At 44.9% G+C, this 27,523-nt stretch overlaps 1 protein-coding gene and 3 pseudogenes across 1 annotated transcript in view; 3 read left to right on the top strand and 1 right to left on the bottom strand.

The window, feature by feature from the left end:
* LOC124555153 overlaps positions 1-27,523 on the bottom strand; it is a 725,477-nt gene that overhangs the window by 42,946 nt on the left and 655,008 nt on the right. The window lies entirely within an intron of this gene.
* Positions 15,525-15,642, top strand: LOC124556964 (annotated as a pseudogene).
* Positions 20,863-20,980, top strand: LOC124557220 (annotated as a pseudogene).
* LOC124557407 lies at positions 23,213-23,329 on the top strand (annotated as a pseudogene).

The following is a 27,523-nucleotide window of genomic DNA, read 5'->3' as shown; positions in this document are numbered from 1 at the left end:
CATAACATATTTTCTTTCTTTGTGTGTGAGGAATGTTTCCTGAAAGTTTGGCAGTACCTTTTTGTAACACCCTGTAATATCATGGCAAGACATGATATGTTGAGACACATCCTGCTTTCGCACAACGACAAAATACACACACAGCTTCTTACACTCAAGAAGAAGTTCAGCCACGAGCGGTTAGCCTCTTCCCTTCTTCCCCAAATATAACCAACTTGCTATCAACTCCTCCCCCCCCCCCACCCCCCCCCCCCCATTTTAACGTGACACAGGTGCCTAAGAGATTAATAACAGTAACAGTAAAATATGTACCTGAAGCCCACCCTTTCATATTTGAAACTCGGGAACAGGGAACTCCTGCTGATCTTTGTTTTCAGGAACGCATGGGAATCAACTGATCGAATCATCCTATTTCAAATCCTTGAAGATTTTGGCTTAGATAACAAGACAAGAGCTATTTTTCAGTAAACTCTGGCCAAAACCATCTCCTGGGTGAAGTTCAGAAGGGAAATGGCTGATGTAGAAGTCACGACAGGAGTGTGACTAGGAAATGGACTACTAGCTCTGCTCTTTAACTATGTTTTAGAAAAGGATATCCGAGAACGGCAAAAATAAATGAACATTTCATGGGTGGGGTAAGACTAGTCTACAAGTATATGGATCTTATGATCAACTGCCTAGCCTTTGTAAATTATCTAGTGATCTTTCCAGCGTCCATAGACATCTCAGCAAAACAGCTCAACAAACAAAGCCCCACTTAGCGACAAGCATAGAGGGAACTGGGCGTCGTACTAGGAAAAATTAAGAAGACAGAAAAGTTTATCACTGTAGACAAAAAATTTTTCGTAGGGTCTGCGACCATGTTTCGTAAATTGTTTGTATTATTTTGAAAATTAAGTTTCATATCTGTTTACACAAGTCTCTACCGACTTGTATACATGTTTTTTTTTATATATATGTGGTTGGCTAAAGATGTGAGACGAGAGTTTCTCCCATTGAATACAATGTTCAAATAACTTACAATTTTTTGTAGTGCGAATGTTCAGTCATGAATCCTGTAATAAATATCGTGAAATGTTTCTAAAATGCATTGAGAATTCAGAAATCGTAACTCGCCTATTGGAACGAACTTGTTCGACGATGCAGTGTACCAATTCCTCAGTGATCAATGACAAGTGTCCAGAGAGCTACTCGCCGTGGACATTTTCACGTTCTTCGTTAAACACCCTAGCGCACCATACCTTCTCGCGCCGTGTTCTCTCCGAAGTTTCGTCATCTGATGATAAATTTAGAAAGGTAGAACATTTCTCGCGTTCAAAAACTTGATAACAACTTTAATTTCAGAGCTGGCTGGCCGATCGATTGTTCTAATCACGATTACCGACAATAATGACTTCAGAAGTTAACGTAATGAAGCAAAATGACTAGGCAACTTTTTTCTCGAGTCGAAGGATGTAACAGCACATGTGCGGCCATCGTGCAGTCAGACGCGTGGGAGAAATGCGCAGATGGTACTTATTTTCTGGATGGGCGTCTGACAAGTTTTTCCTTAGAAACCAAACCTAAGGAACCCGATCAGTTCTGGTAGGGATGATGCTGCAGACTGAGAGCTCTGCTTGCACCCCTCTTGCGAGGCCAGCAGTCATCACTTTTGCCGTTCACCCATACAACCCGAGGATGGCCTTAGAAAACAACTAACAGTCAGACATTGCCCACATACGTATTTTCTATCATGTTTTTGCGCTTATTTTGGGGTATTGCTAAAGTCGAAGAATATAACAGGACTTTGCAATTTGGGAACGATAGTTTACAGACAACAGATATTTCCAATATCATTAGTGATACCTGTCACTTTGGTTCAAAAGTCAATCTCGCTTTCTCTCGGTGGCTGGCTGAAGTTGTGAAGGTTCGTTCATGGTGCGGAAGCAAAGTACAGCTCGCAATTTGTAACATATTTCCCAGAACGACCTGCGGTTCTCTGGTTGAGAGGTGACTGGAAGGCTTAAGGCGGAGTCTCTGCCGATGCTGCGACGCTCTCGGATGCAGTTTATTAGCCTGCCGTATTGGCTAAAGAATTTAGAGTCCTCCTTGTTCTAAAATCACGTCTGCGTTACACACTAGCAACAACTCCAAGAGTAGCATAGTATGTGTGGTGTGCACATAAGGTTTTTCTGGATCAGGTATTTTTTTTTTTTTTTTTGGTTATCAGTCTTCTGACTGGTATGATGCGGCCCACCACGAATTCCTCTTCTGTGCTAACCTCTTCATCTCAGAGTAGCACTAGCAACCTACGTCCTCAATTATTTGCTGGATGTATTCCAATCTCTGTCTTCCCCTACAGATTTTGGCCTCTGCAGCTCCCTCTAGTACCATGGAAGTCATTCCCGCATGTATTAACAGATGTCCTACCATCCTGTCCCTTCTCCTTATCAGTGTTTTCCATATATTCCGCCGGCCGCTGTGGCTGAGAGGTTCTAGGCGCTTCAATTCATAACCGCGCTGCTGCTACGGTCGCGGGTTGGAATCCTGCCTCGGACATGGATGCGTATGATGTCCTTAGGTTAGTTAGGTTTAAGTACACTACTGGCCATTAAAATTGCTACACCACGAAGATGACGTGCTACAGACGCGAAATTTAACCGACAGGAAGAAGATACTTTGACATGCAAATGATTAGATTTTCAGAGCATTCACACAAGGTTGTCGCCGGTGGTGACACCTACAACGTGCTGACATGAGGAAGGTTTCCAACCGATTTCTCATACACAAACAGCAATTGACCATAATGCCTGGTGAAACGTTGTTGTGATGCCTCGTGTAAGGAGGAGAAATGCGTACCATCACGTTTCCGACTTTGATAAAGGTCGGATTGTAGCCTATCGCGATTGCGGTTTATCGTATCGCGACATTGCTCCTCGCGTTGGTCGAGATACAATGACTGTTAGCAGAATATGGAGTCGGTGGGTTCAGGAGGGTAATACGGAACGCCGTGCTGGATCCCAACGGCATCGTATCACTAGCACTCGAGATGACAGGCATCTTATCCGCATGGCTGTAACGGATCGTGCAGCCACGTCTCGATTCCTGAGTCAACAGATGGGGACGTTTGCAAGACAACCATCTGCACGAACAGTTCGACGACGTTTGCAGCAGCATGGACTATCAGCTCGGAGACCATGGCTGTGGTTACCCTTGACGCTGCATCACAGACAGGAGCGCCTGCGATGGTGTATCAACGACGAACCTGGGTGCACGAATGGCAAAACGTCATTTTTTCAGATGAATCCAGGTTCTGTTTACAGCATGAGGATGGTCGCATCCGTGTTTGGCGACATCGCGGTGAACGTACATTGGAAGCGTGTATTCGTCATCGCCATACTGGCGTATGACCTGGCGTGATGGTATGGGGTGCCATTGGTTACACGTCTCGGTCACCTCTTGTTCGCATTGACGGCACTTTGAACAGTTGACGCTACATTTCAGAAGCGTTACGACCCGTGGCTCTACCCTTTATTCGATCCCTGCGAAACCCTACATTTCAGCAGGATAATGCACGACCGCATGTTGCAGGTCCTGTACGGGCCTTTCTGGATACATAAAATGTTTAACTGCTGCCCTGGCCAGCACATTATCCAGATCTCTCACCAATTGAAAACGTCTGGTCAATGGCGGCCGAGCAACTGGTTCGTCACAATGCGCCAATCACTACTCTTGATGAACTGTGGTATCGTGTTGAAGCTGCATGGACAGCTGTACCTGTACACGCCATCCGAGCTCTGTTTGACTGAATGCACAGGCGTATCAAGGCCGTTATTACGGCAAGAGGTGGTTGTTGTGGGTACTTATTTCTCAGGATCTATGCATCCAAATTACGTGAAAATGTAATCACACGTCAGTTCTAGTATAATACACTCCTGGAAATTGAAATAAGAACACCGTGAATTCATTGTCCCAGGAAGGGGAAACTTTATTGACACATTCCTTTGGTCAGATACATCACATGATCACACTGACAGAACCACAGGCACATAGACACAGGCAACAGAGCATACACAATGTCGGCACTAGTACAGTGTATATCCACCTTTCGCAGCAATGCAGGCTGCTATTCTCCCATGGAGACGATCGTAGAGATGCTGGATGTAGTCCTGTGGAACGGCTTGCAATGCCATTTCCACCTGGCGCCTCAGTTGGACCAGCATTCCTGCTGGACGTGCCGACCGCGTGAGACGACGCTTCATCCAGTCCCAAACATGCTCAATGGGGGACAGATCCGGAGATCTTGCTGGCCAGGGTAGTTGACTTACACCTTCTAGAGCACGTTGGGTGGCACGGGATACATGCGGACGTGCATTGTCCTGTTGGAACAGCAAGTTCCCTTGCCGGTCTAGGAATGGTAGAACGATGGGTTCGATGACGGTTTGGATGTACCGTGCACTATTCAGTGTCCCCTCGACGATCACCAGTGGTGTACGGCCAGTGTAGGAGATCGCTCCCCACACCATGATGCCGGGTGTTGGCCCTGTGTGCCTCGGTCGTATGCAGTCCTGGTTGTGGCGCTCACCTGCACGGCGCCAAACACGCATACGACCATCATTGGCACCAAGGCAGAATCGACCATCATCGCTGAAGGCGACACGACTCCATTCGTCCCTCCATTCACGCCTGTCGCGACACCACTGGAGGCGGGCTGCACGATGTTGGAGCGTGAGCGGAAGACGGCCTAACGGTGTGCGGGACCGTAGCCCAGCTTCATGGAGACGGTTGCGAATGGTCCTCGCCGATACCCCAGGAGCAACAGTGTCCCTAATTTGCTGGGAAGTGGCGGTGCGGTCCCCTACGGCACTGCGTAGGATCCTATGATCTTGGCGTGCATTCGTGCGTCGCTGCGGTCCGGTCCCTGGTCGACGGGCACGTGCACCTTCCGCCGACCACTGGCGACAACATCGATGTACTGTGGAGACCTCACGCCCCACGTGTTGAGCAATTCGGCGGTACGTCCACCCGGCCTCCCGCATGCCCACTATACGCCCTCGCTCAAAGTCCGTCAACTGCACATACGGTTCACGTCCACGCTGTCGCGGCATGCTACCAGTGTTAAAGACTGCGATGGAGCTCCGTATGCCACGGCAAACTGGCTGACACTGACGGCGGCGGTGCACAAATGCTGCGCAGCTAGCGCCATTCGACGGCCAACACCGCGGTTCCTGGTGTGTCCGCTGTGCCGTGCGTGTGATCGTTGCTTGTACAGCCCTCTCGCAGTGTCCGGAGCAAGTATGGTGGGTCTGACACACCGGTGTCAATGTGTTCTTTTTTCCATTTCCAGGAGTGTATATTTGTCCAATGAATACCCGTTTATCATCTGCATTTCTTCTTGGTATAGCAATTTTAATGGCCAGTAGTGTAGTTCTAAGTCTAGGGGATTGATATCCTCAGATGTTAAGTGCCATAGTGCTTAGAACCATTTGTCACATTTGAACCACCTGGTCCTTTCCTCTCCGATTCTGAGTAGAACCTCCTCATTCCTTACATTATCAGTCCACCTAACTGGGAAATGATTGAATCGGTTTTTTATCATTTGAAGCGACGGAAACTGCAAAATAATTCCGTTTCACTGGAAATTCAATTGGACTGGAGATATTCTGTGATCAAACCTTCATTCGTAAAAGTTGATAGAAATGGTTTAAATTACTTTGTAAAAAAAGTTGCAGCATGGTGAAGCAATAAACCAAAAAATACACTATCTGATCAAAAGTATCCATACACCTCTATGTAATGCTGAATTGACCACTAGAAATCACGAGAGGCAGAGTCCTCAATATAAAAGGAGGTGGGAATATGGCGTTGTCAGTAGACAAGCAGTAATAGCGGAATAGGTCGGTCAAGGGACACAGATGACTTCGATCATGAAATTGTCATCCGATATCACATGAGCAACAACTCCATGAGGGGCATTTCAACCCTTCTAAAGCCGTCGGAATCAACTGTCGCTGATATGAAGTGGAACCGCGAAGGAAAAACCGCAGCTAAACCGAGACCAGGCAGCTTCATGCGCTGCCGGACGAGGTGCGTGGAGCATTGCTGAGGATAATAGTAAAACACGCATGGAATCAGCGAAAGGAAACACTCGTGAGTTAAAAAGTGCTACCAGCAGTATCACAATAACTATGCATAGGGGATTAAAACAGAATTGGGTGTAAAGGTCGAGCAGCTCCTTATAAGCCACACATTTCTGTAGTCAGTGCTAAGCGATGCATGACTGGAAACGGGTGATTCGGAATAATGAATCACACTATGCCCTCTAGCAGTCCAATGAAAGGGTCTGAGTTTGACGAATGCCTGGAGAACGTTACCTGCCATCACATTCAGTGCCAACAGTGAAATACGGAGAAGGTCGTGTTATGGTATGAGCGTTTTTTTCGTGGTTTGGGTGTGCTCTCCTTATTGCACTTAAGAAAATGCTAAATGTGGAGTGATACGAACACATTTTACAGCATTTTGTGCACTGCGTACAGTAGAGGAACAATTCGGAGAATGTGATCGTATCAGCACGACGATGCACTCTGTCATTAAGAAACATCTGTGAGGCAATAGTTTGTGAACAATAACAGTAGTGAAATGAACTGGTCTGCCCAGAGTCTTGGCCTGAGCCCAATGGAGCGTTGTGGTATGAGTTATAACATCGACTTCTCTCCAGACTTCACCATCCTACGTCACTGCCTTCTCTGGTTTCTGCTCTTGAGGAAGAATGGGCTGCCATTCCCCCACAGACATTCAGACACCTCACTGAAAGTGTCCCCAGCAGCGTTCAAGCCTTCATAAAGGCGAAGGTCGTACACACCCCAGTTAATGTCCACTAACAGATGTCTCAATACTTTTGAACAGATAGTGTATAAATATTACATTCCACCTCGTCTAGCGGTTGACAGAAATGCATCACTTCACTCCCTACGTCTACTGACACATCTACGCTCTGTACTTCGGGTACCACTAAATTTCCCATATTTCCTATTTCATTCTTGGGCAAAGGCCTTGCCGCTGTGGCTACACCGGTCCCCGTGAGATTACCGAACTTAAGCACTGACGGGTGTGGCCAGCACTTGGATGGGTGACCATCCAGGCCGCCATGCGCTGTTGCCATTTTTCAGGGTGCACTCAGCCTCGTGATGCCAATTGAGGACCTACTCGACCGAATAGTAGCGGCTCCGGTCACAGAAAACCACCATAACGACCGGGAGAGCAGTGTGCTGACAACATGCCCCTCCTATCCGCATGCTCAACTGAGGATGACTCGGCGGTCGGATGGTCCTGATGGGCCACTTGTGGCCTGAAGATGGAGTGCCTGTTCCATTCTTGAATGATGTGGAAGAAGAAAGACTGACATCAAGCCTCTGTGTGATCGCTATTTTCTCTGGCTTTCTGTCTGTGGCCATTCAGGAACATGTCTGTGGGACGAAGTACTATATCCTCTCACTCTTCTTGTAACGTATTTTTTTGGAATATGCTACAGTCTTAAATCAAAGGGTGCAAGTTTATGATGTTTTTCTGAGATATTATTTGCCACGCAGTTTTCATGCGAGTTTCCATTTTATTGGTACTAAGTCCTAGAGGATACTGACTCACCAAATGTCAACAAATGTTATCTTGAAAGGATGACGAGGATCGACACTATGCTACGAAGACAGCCTTCACTTTCAGGAACCATCTGGTAGGAGTTTGTCTAGAATCTAGATGAAATGCACGCACCAGTGTGTGCTGCGAGAAGGTTATGATATCGATATCTGCTGCATGGGTGATGTAGCAATCGCTATTGGAAATATGTAGTGCTTGTAAACTATCATTCCAAAACTGCAAAGTCCTATTAAATTAGTTGCCTTTAGCGAGACCCTAAAATAAGTGTAAAAATGTGATTGCAAATACGTATGTGGGCATTGTCTGACCTCAATGTAAGACAGAATATCGTTCAAGGTGGACCACTGCCGACCTGTGCCGAACACACTTTATCCATGCATCCACGGGTCAGAGACAAGTTCCAGCATTCATTTTTAAGTATTTTAATGGACAATTTTCTACATGTTGAGAAATACGGAGATGAAATGTACCGTTGGGTCACTGAATTGTAATATTATTGAAGTATTTCAGCACGATACATCTGCAGGATTTGGGCTGAAACATACACAGTTCCTCTGTCGTGAGGAGAGGCGGCGCTCTGTGGTGAACCTGTGGTTGGAAATGTATAGAAATCACCTACAGTTAGTTCGGTATGATATCGAAATACTAACTGAGTAAGTAGGATACAAAGATTAAAATTCAGTTTTCACATGATGTGAAACTGAATGGTGAGTGATGAATAATGAGTGATGAGTGACGAATAAACTGTCGTAAGCGGCACAGTATCCAAAGATTAGCGAAAACTCACAAAAACAATCACAACTCGGGAAAATATAAAGTGCTTTACAAAACACGTGCACAAAAGTACCACATACACTATCTGACCAATCCTGTCTGGACACCTATTAGTGGATGTTAATATGGGCTGGGTAAAACCTTCACCCTTATAACTGCTTGAGCTCTGACTGGGACACTTTCAGTCAGGTGTCTGAAAGTCAGTCGAAGAATGGCAGCGCATTCCTCCTCCTGTTGTTGTTGTAGTCTTCAATATAGAGACTGGTTTGATGTAGCTCTCAATGTTACTCTATCCTGTGCAAGCCTCTTCATCTCCGAATAACCACTGCAACCTACATCCCTCTGAATCTGCTTGGTGTATTCATCTCTTGGTCTCCCTATACGATTTTTACCCTCCACGCTTCCCTCCAATACTAAATTGGTGATCCATTGATACCTCAACACGTGTCGTACCAACCGCTCTCTTCTCCTAGTCAAGTTGTGTCACAAATTCTTCTCCTCAATTCTATTCAGTTCATCCTCATTAGTTACATGAACTACCCATCTAATCTTCAGCATTCTTCTGTAGCACCGCATTTCGAAAGCTTCTATTCTCTTCTTGTCTAAACTAGTAATCGTCCATGTTTCGCTTCCATACATGGCCACTCTCCATACAAATACTTTCAGAGGAGACTTCTTGACGCTTAAATCTATACTCGATGTTAACAAATTTCTCTCCTTCAGAAACTCTTTCCTTTCCATAGCCAGTCTACTTTTCATATCCTCCCCACTTCGACAGTCATCAGTTACTTCGCTTCCCAAATAGCAAAACTCATTTACTACTTTAAGTGTCTCATTTCCTAACCTAATTCCCTCAGCATCACCTGATTTAATTCTACTACATTCCATTATCCTCGTTTTGCTTTTGTTGATGTTCATCTTATATCCTTTCAAGAGTCTGTCCATTCCATTCAGCTGCTTTTCCAGGTCCTTTTCTGTCTCTGCCAGAATTACAATGTCGTTGGCAAACTTCAAAGTTTTTATTTCTTCTCCATGGATTTTAATTCGTACTCCAAATTTTACTTTTGTTTCCTTTACTGCTTGCTCAATACACAGATTGAATAACATCTGAGATAGACTACAACCTTGTCTCACTCCCTTCTCAACCACTGCTTCCCTTTCGTGCCCCTCGACTCTTGTAACTGTCATCTGGTTTCTGTAAAAATTGTAAATAGTCTTTTACTCCTTGTATTTTACCCCTGCCACCTTCAAAATTTGAAAGAGAATATTCCAGTCAACACTGTCAAAAGCTTTCTCTAAGTCTGCAAATGCTATAAACGTAGATTTGCCTTTCCTTAACCTATCCTCCAAGAAAAGTCACAGGGTCAGTATTGCCTTGCGTGTTCCAACATTTCTACGGAATCCAAACTAATTTCCGAGGTCGGCTTCTACCAGCTTTTCCGTTCGTCTGTAAAGGATTCGTGTTAGTATTTTGCAACCGTGACTTATTAAACTGATAATTCGGCAATTTTCACACCTGCCAGCGCCTGCTTTCTTTGATTTGGGATTGGAAGTATATTCTTCTTGAAGTCTGAGGGTATTTCGCCTGTCTCATACATCTTGCTCACCAGATGGAATAGTTTTGTCATGGCTGGCTTTCCCAAGGCTATCAATAGTTGTAATGGAATGTTGTCTACTCCTGGGGCCTTGTTTCGACTTAGGTCTTCTTCCCAAAGAGCCAAAACCAAGAAGGCAGTGATGGTGGACGCTGGGGTCTAGAGTGAAGTCGACGTTCTGACTCAACCCCAAAGGTGTTCCATTTGGTTCGGGTCTGGACTATTGGCAGGCCAGTCAATTGCAGAACTGTTATTGTTCACAAACCATTCCCTCATAGATGTTTGTTTATGACAGGGTGCACTGTCATGTTGATTAAACAGTCATCATCTCCGAATTGTTCCTCTACTGTATGCAGTACACAGTGCTGAAAATATGTTCACAACCGTTCGCATTTAGCGTTTCCTTAAGAGCAGTAAGGAATCACATCCTAACCACGAAATACACCCCAGTACCACAACACCACCCGCCGAGTACTTCACTGTTGGCAGGAAACGTTCTCCAAGCATTCGCCAGATCCAAACCCTTCCATCAGATTGCCATATGGTATAGCGTGTTCCAACACTCCGAATCACTGGTTTCCAATCATCTAGTGTCCACTGGCGTTTCTCTTTTACACCACCTCAAGCATTGCTCTGCATTGACAACAGAATGTGTGGCTTAGGAGGAGCTGTTCGTACACGATTTTTAAACTCCATATGCACAGTCATTGTGCTGACGACTTCTGGCACCACTTTGGAACTCACGAGTATTTCCTTCTGCTGATTTCATACTATTTATTACAACTACCCTCTGCAGTGATCGATGGTCCTTCACATAAAGAAGCTTCTGTGAGGGAGTGGTTTGTGGACAATAACAGTTCTAAAACTGACTGGCCTGCCAACAGTGATGTCCCGTGACATCTAGTGGTAAATTCCGTATTATATCTGGGTGTCCGGATACTTTTGATCAGATGGTGTAGGTATCACAACACCGTAATACACTTTCGTCGTCTATTGGTAAATTCCGCATGACATAGGGCTGTCCAGATGCTTTTCATCAGATAGTGTACGTACTGGCAACATCGTAATACACTTGCGTCAATGGTAATTGTGAGGCAACTATATGTTGAGCGTAGGGCAGCAACTGGTGTTAAGACAGAGAAGGAAGTCAGATGAAATCGCTAGACGTTCAATATTTTCAGGGCATCATATACTGGATAATGGATGCTGAATGACCAGCGGCACAATTAGGGAAGGTCAAATTATTACAAAAATGATCAAGTGCAAAAAGGATCAAAAAAATGGTTCAAATGGCTCTGAGCACTATGGGACTTAACATCTGTGGTCATCAGTCCCCTAGAACTTAGAACTACTTAAACCTAACTAACCTAAGGACATCACACACATCCATGCCCGAGGCAGGATTCGAACCTGCGACCGTAGCAGTCCCGCGGTTCCGGACTGAGCGCCTAGAACCGCTAAACCACCACGGCCGGCTGCGAAAAGGATCGTCGTTACTTTGTACACTGGGACAGCAATTTACAAAGGCCGGCTTAGTCTCACATGGTTCAGGCTAGGACACGTAAGGCCTGCGACGCTCGCCGATGATCCAAATTTCCTGTTACGCACTTGAAAGTATTGTGTTGCCTGGCGAGGCTTTTTCTAAGCAGGACTGTTCAAATATTTTCTCATAAAATCCTTCAACGAGACAACTATGAAAACATTGTCTGCTAACGTTCTTTTCTCGTTCCTGGCTATACTCGCGACCAGGATCATATTTACCCACACATCTTCTCGGATGCACGGCTATGGTGGTCTAGCTGGTCGGGCTCAACACTCCGGTCGAGACCTCGGGTCCAATCCCTGAGAGGGGCGGGAATTTTTCCTCGTTCTAGTCCGTCCAGGACGGCCCAAGTTCTCTCAGCTCGCTATCAAATGAGTACCAGGGTATAAGGGGCCAGCTCGATGGGCCTGCCATCCCCGATCTCCCTAGTGCTGCGGTGAAGCTGCAGTCAAGCAAATAGCCTACACGCAGTATGGTGCCAGAGGCTTTTATCTACACTGCAGCATGGAGACTCGCACCACAAAGGGACCCGCAACACAAAAGTTTAAAGTAAAATGTCTCTGTTTTAATACCGTTCGGCAGACCCCTTTGTAATCTCAAAAGACGTAGACGTAATTAATTTGTATGGACTTTTTTCGTTGAATTTTTTAGCGGACAGCTGATACGAATTAACTCAGAATTCACCACTCAAACCCCGTCTTCTCTCCCTTTAAATTCCCAGTGGCACCTGGTCAAACCCCTGACCTTTCACTTAGCAAAATCACTTATTCTTTTAAAAGAATTGTTAAACGACTTTTGGCAATTTAATTTATATTCGATTCCGCGAAAAGCCGAATCTTACTTCATTGGAACGTGGACCGTAACAATTTTTACTCCCCGTCGTAGGACGAAGATTCTTGAGATTTTAAAGTTGGGGAAAACTGTTTTCAAATGATTCTTTCCGAGATATTGCGAGAAGCATACTAGATGTCTTAAGATCCATATTATCTGACGAAACAGCGTACTGACACCTTACGTCACAGATATGTCACACGACGACCGTGAGTTTAGTATCCAACAGTGGTTGGAATTTGCCTCCCAGGCTGACAAGGGCACCATCAGACCGGTTAATCACGGATTTCGAGGAATCTTAGGTATGTTGTAGAGGAACCTGTCCTGAATATTTGGCAGGCGGCTTTTCATGGGACGGCCCCTAGTTTCCGAGAGAATCGCTGTTTGAAGTGTCATATGTGCCAGCTTTACCAGTAACGTTAGTAGCGTTTCGAACAAGCGAGCGTAGAACAGTGATTTAGGTTCACAACTGCAACGTGGGCGGTGCGGAATTGTCGATCCTGTGATGTTTTTTTTACGTGCAGGATAAAATTTTCACGAAACGAATCAGAACGCACTCGACTTTCTGAAGACTAATAGAGAAATCGTTTCGAGGGAAGAGCCCGTAGAAATGCTCTCTTTAATTCTGCATCGATGTAGTGCATTTACTAAATGTGCGTGGTGCTCTACGGATTTCTGTTTGGGTTACTTCTGCGACAAATATCGTCCGGAATAATGTTCTAGCACAGCAAGGGATGCAAGCGATAGCGAATAAAACGATTCTGTAATATATTCTGCACCGAACGGAATACACATTTGAAGAAAGTTTGTTGTTAATGATTGATCCATTAATGAAATTACTACGGCGAAAATGACTGTTTTTTGTATAATTTTACGTGACGTATACACTGGTCAGCTCGAACATTATAACTACCGATCTACTATCGACGTAAACCCGCCGCCCTAGGTGGCCGCGCGGTTAGAGGCGCCTTGTCACGAATTGCGCGTCCCCTCTCGCTTAAGGTTCGAATCCTCCGTCTGGCATGTGTGTGTGTGTGTGTGTGTGTGTGTGTGTGTGTTTGTCCTTAGGATAATTTAGGTTAAGTAGTGTGTAAGCTTGGGGACTGATGACTTTAGCAGTTAAGTCCCATAAGATTTCATACACATTTGAACATTTTGAGTTTTTACCGAGGGCAGATCGTGATGGCACCTGGATTAGTGGTTTTGATGTATATGTTGGATGTTTGCACAATTCCTTTTCATATCATCTCAGATAGACAGGATCCCTGAGCATGTTTTCTTCTGTTTTTGATAACCAGGAATAATGTCCCTGAAGAGTACTCCATAGCCAACACGATATGTGTTGGTCGAGGATGTACACTGATCAGCCAGAAAATTACGATCACCGACCTACTATCGAAAAAAAACCCGTCCAGTTGATAGCAGCGTCGCCTGATGAAGAATGACTGCTAACGAGACACACGGACGGTGGATGTAATATCAGTGAGCGTACTGTCCGTGTGTACAATAGGGAAGGCTCTCAATCTATCTGAGTTTGACAGAGGGCAGATTGTGATTGCCCGGAGGCTCGGTATGAGCGTTTCGGAAACTGCACAATCTCTCGGGTGTTCGAGAAGTGCTGTGTCTTCAACACGTGGCGAAACCAAGGTGAAACCACGTCCAGATGTCGTGGGGTTGTGCTGCCACCCCACATTCCATACGTCGGACGCCATAGGCTGGGCAGACTGGTAAAACAGGACAGGCAGCGAACTGTGACGGAACTAACATCAGACTTTAATTCTGAATACAATACAAGCGTGTCCTTGTCACCGAACACACCTAACAATGAACCTCCGACGATCCACGCACGTGCCAATGACGTTGGCACAATGGGTTCTAATCGTTCAAATGGCTCTAAGCACTATGGTACTTAATATCTGAGGTCATCAGTCTCCTAGACTTAGAACTACTTAAACCTAACTAACATAAAGACATCACACACATCCATGCCCGAGGCAGGATTCGAGCCTGCGACCGTAGCAGCAACGAGGTCCTGGACTGAAGCGCCTAGAACAGCTCGGTCACAGCGGCCGGCACGCAATGGGCACTGGACGTTGGCGCAGTGGCAGAGCGTTGTATGGCCTGATGAATCTCAATGCCTTCTTCATCATGCCGATGGGAGTTAGCAAATCCGTCATCTTCCAGGGGAACAGCTCTTTGATACCTGTACTGAGGGATGGAGACATGCTGACAACGGGTCTGTTATTCTCTGGGGAAAATTCACATGGACATCCATTGGTCCAGTGGAGCTCGAGCTCATGCAAGGCACCCTGATGGCCAAGGAGTAACGTACACTGACTGCAGACCACGTACCCCTCTTCATGACGATCATGCTTCCCAACAGCAGTGGCAGTTTTCAACAAGATAATGCGCCATGTCACAAGGGCTGGGTTGATTTGGTGGAAGAGACCAAACAGCGAGGTCATCAGTCTCATCGGATTAGGGAAGGCCGAACGCGGGATTGAATCGTCGTCCTCCCGAATGCAAGTCCACTGTGCTAACCACTGCCCCACTTCGTCCGGTACGTCACAAGGCAGGAGTTTGTAGTGTTTCGAGGAACACAGTGGTGAGTTCCAATTGATATGCTGGCCCCACAGCTCGCCAGATTTGAAAACGATCAAACACATCTGGGATGTGATTGAACGTGGTGTCAGAGCTCATAGCCAGCCTCCTCGCAATTTATGGGAATTAGTTGACTTGTGTATGCTTATGTGGTGCCATCTCCTTTCAGCGACCTACGAAGACCTCATTGCTTCCATGCCATGACACGTTGAAGCTGTTATCTGTGCCAAAGATGGACATACCAGCTATTAGGAAGGTGATCACAGTGTTCTGGGTGGTCAGTGTACACTGAGGTGACAAAAGTAATGGGAAAGAGATATGCACTTATAGAGATGGCAGTAGTATCGCGCAAAGAAGGTATAAAAGGGCTGCGCATTGGCGGAGTTGCCTCAGGTAATTCACGTGAAAAGGTTTCCGATGTCATTACGGCCGCACAACTGGATTTAACAGACTTTGAACGTAGAATGGTAGTTGGAGCTAGATGCATGGGACATTCCATTTCGGAAATCATTAGGGATTTCAATATTCTCTGATCCACAGTGTCGAGAGGTAACGGCCTTGCCGCAGTGGATACACCGGTTCCCGTGAGATCACCGAAGTTAAGCGCTGTCGGGCGCGGTCGGCACTTGGAAGGGTGGCCATCCAGGCTGCCATGCGCTGTTGCCATTTTTCGGGGTGCACTCAGCCTCATGATGCCAATTGAGGAGCTACTCGACCGAATAGTAGCGACTTCGGTCAAGAATACCATCATAACGACCGGGAGAGCGGTGTGCTGATCCCACGCCACCACCTATCCGCATCTTCCACTGAGGATGACACGGCGGTCGGGTGGTCCCAGTAGGCCACTCGTGGCCTGAAGACGGAGTGCTTATATGACAGTGTCGAGAGTCTGCCGAGAATGCCGAATTTCAAGCATTACCTCTCACCTCGGACATCGCAGTGGCCCACGGCCCTCAAAAATGGCTCAAATGGCTCTGAGCACTATGGGACTCAACTGCTGTGGTCATAAGTCCCCTAGAACTTAGAACTACTTAAACCTAACTAACCTAAGGACATCACACACATCCATGCCCGAGGCAGGATTCGAACCTGCGACCGTAGTGGTCGTGCGGTTCCAGACTGTAGCGCCTTTAATCGCTCGGCCACTCCGGCCGGCCCACGACCCTCAGTTAATGACCGAGAGCAGCAGTATTTTTGTAGTCTATGCTAACAGACAAACAATACTCTATGAAATCACTGCAGAAATCAATGTGGGACGTACAACGAGCGTATCCGCTAAGTCGGTGAGGCGAAATTTGACGTTAATGGGATATGGCAGCAGACGACCGATGCGAATGCCTTTGCTAACAGCACAAAGTCGCCTGTAGCGCCTCTACTTGGCTCATGACCATATCGGTTGGACCCTAGACGAATGGAAAACCATGACCTGGTCAGATGATTCCCGTTTTCAGTGGTTAAGAGTTGATGCTGGGGTTCGTGTGTGGTGCAGACCCCATGAATCCATGGACACAGGTTGTCAACGAGACACTGTGAAAGCTGGTGGTGGCTCCATAATGGTGTGGGCTGTGTTTACATGGAATAGACTGGCTCCTCTGATCCAGCTGAATCGATCATTGACCGGAAATGGTTATGTTCGGCTATTTGGAGGTCATTTGTAGCCCACATAACGATGGAATTTTTATGGATGGCAGTGCTCCATGTCACCGGGTTACAATTGTTTGTGAGAGGTTTGAAGAACATTCTGGACAATTAGACTGAATGATTTAGCCACCCAGATCGGCCGACATGAATCCCATAGAACATTTATGGGAGGATGTAATCGAGAGGTCAGTTCGTGCCCAAAATTCTGCACTGGCAACACTTCCACAATCATGGACGGCTATAGAGGCAGAATGGCTCAATATTTTTGTTGGGGATTTCCAGCGACTTGTTGAGTCCATGCCACATCGAGTTAAAGCACTGAGCTGGGAAAGAGGAGATCCGACACGATATTAGACAGTATCCCATGATTTTTGTCACCTCAGTGAACTATTTCGTGCTATTCTGCACCATGAAAGAAAACGCCACAGGCCGGATTCGAACGCTTACCGCCAGTATCAATGTAGATGTAGATGTAGTGTGGTAGCCGTGAACCTCAACCACTGCACTAAGCTAGCTTCGTCGAAACATGACTAACATTACAGATACAGCTGATACGTGTGCATTGATCTTCTCGGAAATTAGGGGTCGTCACATAAAACCTGCTAGTCGGTTACTCAGGGTAGGTCACTCTACAACATACCTAAGACTCATGGGAATCCGTGATTGAAAGGTCCGCTGATCAGTTTCTGCGTATCGATTTGGAGGACAAGTCAGAGATACTCAGGTTTAAGCCATCGGCACATGGGACGAGGCAGCTAACGTTGATATGCTCGCACATAGGATATCCAATGTCACGAGACACAGCACTGTCAGTACACGGGACGATATAGTCAACGTGATTTTTCGTTCTCAGCGTTCTGCAGCGGCACTTGTCGGGTTTTTTTCTTTTTTTTTTGACTCGAAACAACACAGTTTGTTAACGATAATGGATATACGTAAAATTCCTTCGTTAGATCTATTGAAACGCACATTTCCTCCCTTGTCCATATGCTTGTCACGTTGTTCTGTGTGTGTGTGTGTGTGTGTGTGTGTGTGTGTGGTATACATAAATAAAAACATTAATATCTGTGCACAAGTCAGTGAGTTCATCAAATCGAACAAACTGGCACCTGACAGAGAACATGCTTACATTTTTACATTTACATAACATACAGTACTACAGAAATTGTTCCTATTAATTTCGCATGAAAGTCCCACATTCTTTTAGAAAACGCGAAGGTGGACAAAAAATTTAGATGGAGTAGGACACGAAGCCCCTTCCGACTTAACCTGTGCTCCGTAACATGGTGCCTCAACCTACTATGCTAGGCTATAGCTTCGGCAGTTAGATTTCATGTTATAGTCTTTTATAAATTTTAATCGCCGAAATGTTATTAATTTACATTTAATTATGACAAATCCTAACAAGAAAGACATGTTTTCCTGAATATTCAGTGAATCGTTGCCTTAAAACGGCGTACTCTCTTAACACGCAAGCTATGACGCGATAATAACTAAGAAAGAAAATTTTTTAACCAACAATATGACGTTTCCCGACGTTTTATTACAGCAGATCGTACAGATCGTACCAACAACGATTCGTTCTCGAGATATTCAGTTTGTTAGTGCTTAAGAAGCAGCATACATTCACGTAAGGTGTAACATAAATCCCGTCGAATATGGGCTTCTATCGAACACGACAAATGCAATATGGCGTTTTGAATTCTGCAGGCCTCAAGCTTTCTGCATCTTGCTTCCTATTGGTTCTATTTTACGTGACACGTCGCCGAAATATCACAAAAAAAAAAAAAATGGCTCTGAGCACTATGGAACTTAACATCTGAGGTCATCAGTCCCCTAGAACTTAGAACTACTTAAACCTAATTAACCTAAGGACATCACACGCATCGATTCCCGAGGCAGGATCCGAACCTGCGACCGTAGCGGTCGCCCGGTCCAGACTGTAGCGCCTAGAACCGCTCGGCCACTCCGGCCGGCAAATATAGCAGAATTTATTTTGTGTGTCACGTGACGAAATAGCTAATAAACGTGAAACAGTAGGAAGTGACGTTACAAAACTCGTAGAGCTAGAGCGCCACGTCAACGTTAGCCAACTCGTCCCGTGAGCCGACGGCTTCAATAGTTCTGTCACAGCTCACTCGGAGGGCGCGGCCGCCGGAGGCATGTCACGTGGGCCCCCCACCGACGTGACAGTGCTAGTAAATACTGCGGCCCGCGCATGTCCTGCAGGACTCGCACACGCTCAGTGGACATTCGCGCGCCGGAGATCACCGCCATCAGTGTATCGTGTGTGCCGTCATGTTTAGTGTTCAGTGTTTACCGTCCCACTCCATCGTTCACCAGTGCCATCGTCTCCTTCAGAGTTTGTGCGTCGTCTCAACAGTTTGCAGTGTGGCTTATCGTCGAGTGTGAACGGCTCCGTGTTTGTTTCTCTGTGTCTCCTGTTTATTGCCCACCGTTTTGTAACTTTTATGTTTTTCTCCTGTTTTTGCTGCTTGTACCTTCTATGGCTGAAGAGCAGCGTAGTATGCTGCTGACAGCCTGCCTGCTGTACAGGCTTTAAAATAACAATAAAGTAAAAAAAAAAAAAAAACATGTCCTGCAGTTCTTCCCACTCTGTGAAGCCTTTTGTATGCGCCATTTAGTACCAGAACGATTTACCTTGCCTTGATTCTGATTGCTTCCTGGACTGTGTTGTTTACGACGGATCTCGCTACCCACGAGGCCTTGCCTCTGGCTAACCGTTCACTTCGTGAACTCTTCTGCTACTGACCACAATGACCACCTGTTTGTTCCAGCGATCTCCGTTTCACCGCCAGTCATAGTGGTCATAAATTGTGTTTTACTTGCCCAAAGAAGGACAGTAAAGTGATCGTTTTAGTGGGAAATTCGAAAGTCATATCAGTAAACACGTATTATTTTAAAAATACGGCGGAGGTTCGAGTCCTCCCTCGGGCATGGGTGTGTGTGTTTATCCTTAGGATAATTTAGGTTCAGTAGTGTGTAAGCTTAGGGACTGATGACCTTAGCAGTTAAGTCCCATAAGATTTCACACTCATCTGAAAATTTTAAAAATATAATTATATTATTTGGCGAAATGCCCACTTAGGATCACGCTACAATTCAAAAATTGTTCAAATGTGTGTGAAATCTTATGGGACTTAACTGCTAAGGTCATCAGTCCCTAAGCTTACACACTACTTAACCACCGAGCGAGGTGGTGCAGTGGTTAGACACTGGACTCGCATTCGGGAGGACGACGGTTCAATCCCGCGTCCGACCATCCTGATTTAGGTTTTCCGTGATTTCCCTAAATCGCTCCATGCAAATGCCGGGGTGGTTCCTTTCAAAGGGCACGGCCGACTTCGTTCCCCGTCCTTCCCTAATCTGATGAGACCGATGACCTCGCTGTCTGGTCTCCTTCACCAAACAACCCCCCAACTACTTAACCTAAATTATCCTAAGGGCAAACACACACACCCATGCCCGAGGGAGGACTCGAACCTCCGCCGGGACCAGCCACACAGTCCATGACTGCAGCGCCTTAGACCGATCGGCCGCTACAATTCATTTTGTCCTCTTTCTCTGGAGTTTCCTCTGTTTCCAGCACTCTTTTGCACGGTTCCTATACTGTTGGTTTTGTTCTTCCGTCAATATTCTTGCAGTCTTTGTAGCTATTCTTCAGACTTTGAACCCTTTCAGACTTTGTATTCTGTTTCGAAACATGTCCCGTTCTCACATGACGGCTTCCAAGGTGTTGGACTTTTCAAGGTCTTTCTGAGTTTCTTCAATCCATGCCGTAGTAGTCTTTTTGTTCAAGAGAGAGTCAAATATTTGTTTGGATACTATATTTTTGTCCATTATGTACAGGTTTCCTAGAAATATCAACCTCCTCCTCGTTGTCTCCAAGATACTCTCACATGCTGGTAGACCTCTTTGTTGTTGCAAAGCTCCAGCTGGCCTTAGTCTGGACTGCACCCATGATTTTTCGTAGGATTCTCCTTTCCAGAATCTTTTAACTTCTCTGGCCTGTAGTTCATCAAGAGGCATTCACTGGCACACAAACATTCTGTTTTAACCTCTGTATTGTAGTGTCTTAGTTTGGCGTTCCAGGAGATGTACTTTTCGTTGTAAAAATTTTTAGTCAGCCCATGTGTCTTCGCCATTTAATAAATTAATTAGGTAAAAAATGAAAGAATTTTCCTTTATTGTAAGAAATATTTTTGTTGTACCAAGTTAAACTATGCCAACGGCCTTCCCGCAGTGGTAACAACGGTTCCCGTCAGATCACCGAAGTTAAGAGCTGTCGGGCTGGGCTAGCACTTGGATGGGTGACCATCCGGTCTTCCGAGCGCTGTTGGCAAGCGGGGTGCACTCAGCCCTTGTGAGGTACACTGAGAAGCTACTTGATTGAAAGTAGCGGCTCCGGTCTCGTAAAACTGACATACGCCGGGAGAGCGGTGTGCTGACCACATGCCCCTTCATATCCGCATCCAGTGACGCCTCTGGGTGACGCATTCATGTATCAGTCAACCACTGACGTATGTTATGGCAGTTAAATCTTGTGTGTGTGTGTGTGTGTGTGTGTGTGTGTGTGTACGTATGCATGTATGAGTGTGTGTACGTGCGTGCGTGTCTGTGTGTGTGTGTGTGTGTGTGTGTGTGTTTATGTGTCTGTGCGCGCGTGTGTGCGCGCGCTCTAGTCGTTTGTACGGAATGAGCGCAGTAGTAGACAGGTCGACGTGGAGACATCACAGAACTGCATACAGGACCTATCGTGTCTGCATGTGTCCATGACTCCACCGTGAACAATGTTGCCCGATGTTTTCATGTATCAAGGCACGCTGCCCAACGTGTCTACAAGGAATGGTACGCAGCTTGTAGACTTGTAACGCAGAATAAGAACAGTGATCGTAAAAAGATCCTAGCCGATGGAGACCAGCGACGAGTTTCACGCCTTGTTAACAGCGGGGTTGAATAGCGACAGGAACTGCAGCTGTCAGTGAAAGCATAACCATCTCAACTAGTTTCAGAGCGAATATTGCGGCGCAAACTCCAAAAAGATGGACGTTTGGGTTAGAGTACCTCGCAAGACCCATTGCTTACAGCGGCACACAAAGCTGTACGTGTTCAATAGGCCAAGCGACACAGAAACTGAACAGTAACTGACTGTAGGTGTGTATGGTAATAGGACGATTCGCGATTTTGCCCCGTTTCAAACGGTGCAACGCGTTCAGTGTAGCGAAGGCCCAGATTTAGAGCAGGTAAATACTCAGATACATGTAATATGCCCCATGATCCTTTGCTTTGAAATGAAATAGTTCTTACTCCAATTGGATTTGGCACCACAAAACACAAGTTATTGAAGTAATGTAACTATAAACTTTTAACGTTTATTTGTCTCCACGACTATCATGTGTGATACACTCTTTCCATTACCTAATGATTCTTTAATGGATCTACGTTTTTGTCCAGCAATTTGCAACATCAGGAAATAGGAAAATGAGTCTCAGTCTCAGTAGCACGAGAAACAACATTTTTCAACGATAAAACTTTTCATAAAACTACTCTCTGAACTATTGAAAAGAAAGAAACCTAATTCTGACCATTCTCTTCAGAACGGCGACATTACAGTAAAACTGTTTCGCCGCAAGCCGGCCGATGTGACCGAGCGGTTCTAGGTGCTTCAGTCCGGAACCGCGCTGCTGCTTCGGTCGCAGGCTCGAATCCTACCCCGGGCATGGGTGTGTGTGATGTCCTTAGGTTAGTTAGGTTTAAGTAGTTCTAAGTTTCGGCGACTGATGACCTCAGATGTTAAGTCCCATAGTGCTTAGAGCCATTTCAATCGCTGCTATTACACATATGTATACAGTCCTCGTCAGTCAGGGTTCCATAACGGTTAGGAGTGATAAAGGAAAGAGAGAAGATTCAAAGAAGGGCAGCACGTTCAGCTACATGTTTATTTAGCAAACTAGAAAGCATCACGGAGATACTCAGCCAGCTCCAGTGGCAGACGCTGCAAGAGTGTTGTTCTGCATCTCGGTGTGATCTACAGTAGAAGTACCGAGCGTTTACGTTCCTAGAAGAGCCAACGAATATATTTCTTCCTCCTCCGACTATCTGGCAAAAATACCATGCAGATAAAATCAGAGAGAATCGAGCCCACAAAGGAGCTGGAACAGAAAAAGAGAGAAGCGACACTGGTACACACAGTACCCTCCGCCACACATCGTAAGGTGGCTTTCGGAGTGTAGACGTAGATATAGGTATGAAACTGATCGACTACGTATTTCCATAAATGTAAATGTCATTACAGGGCTGAAATATATGCTTAGAGGTTATTGGATGTGTCCTTAAGAGAAAAGCAAAAGGTCGATTAGTCCACGGTTCGAGTGTAACCGCAACGCTCTGAAGAAATGAGTTAGAAATTTTGGATCACAGGGTCGTCAACAGTGAGTGCATCGTTAGTGTAAAGTCGGAAAGCGAAGCCCATTGTCACTTCAGAATACTTATTTCCCATTCCTCAAATTCTCAAATATGTCACGCTAGCCAAGCATTCTATTGGGTTTATATCGTATTTTATTCCACATGTTGGGGCAACGGCGTTACCGCAGTGGATATACCGGTTCCCGTGAGATCACCGAAGTTAAGCGTTGTTGGGCGTGGCCAGCACTTGGATGGGTGACCATCCAGCCGCCATGCGCTGTTGCCATTTTTCGGAGTGCACTCAGTCTCGTGATGCCAATTGAGGAGCTACTCGACCGAATAGTAGCGGCTTCGGTCATAACGACCGGGAGAGCAGTATGCTGAACCCACGCCCCTCCTATCCGCAACCTCCCCTGAGGATGACACGGCGGCCGGATGGTCCCGGTAGGCCACTCGTGGACTGACGACGGAGTGCTTTTATTCCAAATGTATCCACAGCTCATATTCACGATAGATATTATGACGTGGACTGTGTCACTTGAAAACCATAGAATACGTATTTCTTATATATGAAAAAAAAACTGCCTAACAAAGGACAGATGCATCCAGAAGACAAAGTCATATATGAATGGAAATTCGTACACGTACATACCATCATTAGCGGATTAAGAGTTGCGGATTAAGAGTTGCAATTATCTGTAATAGATAGAATGAATAGTCATCAGAGTGTATTGTATTTGTTCGTGTTTAGTGTTGTTGCGATGCGTGGTATGGTTTATAATGGTTGTGAACACCGCAGATTTTAAGTGGTCATTGGGAAGGACACTCGTGTGAGACAGCATTATCAGAATACGACAGAGTTTGAAAGAGGCCTCATTGTGGGTCTCCATTTGGCTGCCTTTTCGAATCGTGCAGTGTCCAGATTTGTAGGGCATTCGGATGTGACAGCGGCCTCATGTTCGACTAGATGGGAACGTGAGGGTAGTATAGTCGTCTTCAAGGTTTCGGTCTACCACGTCTGACCACTACAAGGGAGGATCACCATATTGTGAACCAAGCACGCTGTAGTCACATCTGGGCGGGCTGCCCGAGAGCGAGTGATGGACTCCGTGAAACATTCTTTATCACGCCGCAGCGTTGGACGGAGACTAGCTGCAGCTGGACTAGGGAATGACCGTCTCATGCATAGGCAGCCATTCACACCACAATATAAACGGCTGAATCTGGAGTGGTGATGCGACCCGGAAGCATGGACTGCTGATGAATGGTTTCGCACTATGTTCAGCATTGAAGAGAAGTTCTACACTACCCCGGATGACCATTGCCGGCGGGTATGGCGGAGACCGGCGAGAGACTGCATTTTCCAGTGTTTTAAAGAGGCATTCCATATATAATTATGATTACTTTCTCTTGTGCAATGAATACTTCTTGCCTAAGTGAGAAGTTACCCCAATATGCTATCCCATAAAACGTCGGTGAATGAGAATTTGCAAAACATGAAACTTACGCTCATCTGTATCGAAAGAGTTGGCAATTATTAGTATGTCACAAGAAGAAGAACGTAAACGTTATACCAGGTCTATTATATGATTATTCCAGTTTAAGTTTTCACCAATATGCACACCTAAGAACTTAGAAATTTCTACCTCGCTAATTACTTATTGTTGCTATAATAGGTGATTAGAAGGGAGGATACTTTTGACAGTACAAAACTGGATGAGCTGATTTTTTTTTTCAAAGTTTAAAGTTAGCTCATCTTCGCAAATCCAAGTCAGTAACCTCACAAAAAATCATTTACTATTTTCTCTATTTACTATTTTCTCTTTGCTTGGTTTCGTAACAATGCTCCTATTATTTGCAAACAGGATTAATTCTGCCGCCTGACCAAAAACACGTAGATTGTTCATTAACATAAAACATGATTAATAATAGGCCAGTGATGGAACCTTGTGGGGCTCTCATTGTAACTTTTCCCCTTGCAGACGATGTGGTGTCCCTCTTTGTATTACTCCAACAGCCTAGACAATCTTTCTGCTTTCTGTTTCTCAAATAAGAACTTCGTATTTAATAAAAACTTAACCTCTGTAAAAGAACATTATGTTTGACACAACCAAATGTTTTGACACGTTACAAAAGATTCCAACTGGCGATATTTTATCATTTAAAGATTTTATTATGAGCTCAGTAAATGTATTAACAGCTGACTCAGGAGAGTGCCCCTTTTGAAATACAAATTGCGATTGCTGAAGTATCCCATTATTACACAGGTGGGTGACAACCCTGGTGTTCATTACCTTGTTAGAAAATTTAGAAAATAGTCTAAGGAGTGACTCTGTAATTACTGACATATGTGTAGTCACCCTTCTTAACGAGAGGCTTAATAATCGTGCATTTTAATCTATCTGGGGAAAATCCTTGAACTAATGATAAATTAAGTGACTGAGAACATTACATATTATTGGTCCGCAACATGTTAGTGTCTTATTGGAGATATTATCCACCCCATATGGACTTTTACATTTTAGAGTCAAGATGATCTTCCTAATTTCAAATGAGGATGTGAGATTAATTTTTATTTAATTAATGTCTCCTGTATTGTTTCTTTAGTGTAAGTTTTTGGTTTCTCTTCTGAAGTATTTGCACCATTTTCTAATCTATTTAAATTTTTTTTTAAAAATCTGATACGCAATAACTGTCTTTCACAATGCTCCCACTCTTCAAAGGAAATAGTGGAAATTTCTATGGCTGATTTATGTGTGTCTGTTTTAACAGTACTCCATACTGATTTCATTTCACTGTCTGATTTATTAATTTCGGACACGATGTCGATAGTTTTGGACTTTTTTTACAACTTTTCCTAGTATGTTGCAGTACTGCTAATGGTATGAAAGTATTTCTAAATTGTTGCTTATTTTGGCTATTTTGTACATGTTCCTTTTTCGTTATGAAGGTACTCTCATACATTTGGAGTTTACTTTCCATTATTGTATTTAATTACCATTTTAGAATAAACTGCTCTCAAAAATTAATAAAATCTCATTAATAAATATTGAATTTAGACCATTACGCTAAATGGAGCTAAGTCAAGTATTCTGACCAATTGTGCATCGTGATATGACAATCCGTTTACCACAGGGTAGGTTTGTTTAACTTCCGCTTGTTGTATGAATACATAATCTACAAGGGTACTACTATCTTCAGCTATCCGGGTAGGTAAATTTATGGATGATTTCTTCACGATTTCGCCATGAAAATTACTTTAAAATCACCGGTAACTGACCAACCCTTCTTTCTGTCTGACAAGGAGCACAATAAACAACCAAAGTTGTTTGTGAAAAATTTCCCAGCTACCCAGTGGACAAATCACAAATATTACTTTAACGCACAAACAGTAGACAGAAGGTCGAACGACAGCTGATTAATAATTGATCTTCTCTGTAACTTAACGTTCGATAACTGAATGTGCTACTGTTGCGTGGGACAAACTTCGACTTGCAACAGACAATGCTCCAAATCAGCTTGAGGCAAGAACCAGAACTGTGAAGGTAGCAAGTGGAATGCAATGCAGGTCACGACAAAAAATCAGGGATTCACCCTCAGTTAAATTCCTCTGAAAGGAATGGCGACGACCAAAGAAATCTACGGCTGTTGAGCGCTATGCTAATTGACTAAATTCATTTACACTAGCTACAAATTTCTGATCTTTTTTAGCAAATGCCACAACAGTCACTGATGACATATACTAATGACTATGTCACCCCTCATAAAAACTTTTCAGCGACTTGTTTTAGTGGGGCAGGCGAGCTGGGCACATTACATACGTTCAACGTGAAAGGAAGATTAGGGTTTAACGTACTATTGGCAGCGAGGTCATGAGAGACAGAGCACGAAGCTCGGACTGAGGAAGGAAACTGGCAGTGTCCATTTCAAAGGAACCATCCGGGCATTTGCCTTAAGCGATTTAGGGAAATCTTGGTCAACTTAACTCTGAATTTCGGGACGGGGATTTGAACCGCTTAGAATTCGAATGTACATAAACAGCTATCGCACATTCATACCCTGGAAACCACTGCTAAATGCATGGCAGAGGCTACTTATTATTGTACCACTTGCTACGGTTTCTGTCCGTTACATTCGCGTATGGAGCACGGCAAGAATCATAGCTTAAATACCGTATGCTTTGCTGTAAGTAGCCTAACATTGTATTTGAGATCCCAGAGGGAGCGATCCGTAAGTGGTTGTAATATATTCCTAGATTCTTCACTTAATGCTGGGTTTTGAAACTTTATAGGTAGACTTTCGCGGTATAGTTGGCGTCTTCAAACGTTTACCTGTTAACGTTTTGCAGCATCCGAGTAACGTTCTCCCATGAGTTAAACAAATCTGTGACCATTCATGCTGCCCTTCTCTGTATACGTTCAACATCCTCTGTTAGACCTATTTGGTACGGATCCCCAAGCACTTGAAGAATATTCTAGGA

This window comes from Schistocerca americana, chromosome X (assembly GCF_021461395.2).
Source record: "Schistocerca americana isolate TAMUIC-IGC-003095 chromosome X, iqSchAmer2.1, whole genome shotgun sequence".
Classification (NCBI taxonomy): domain Eukaryota; kingdom Metazoa; phylum Arthropoda; class Insecta; order Orthoptera; family Acrididae; genus Schistocerca; species Schistocerca americana.
The sequence above is the reverse complement of the archived record's forward strand: the minus strand, read 5'-3'. Positions and strand labels throughout refer to the sequence as shown.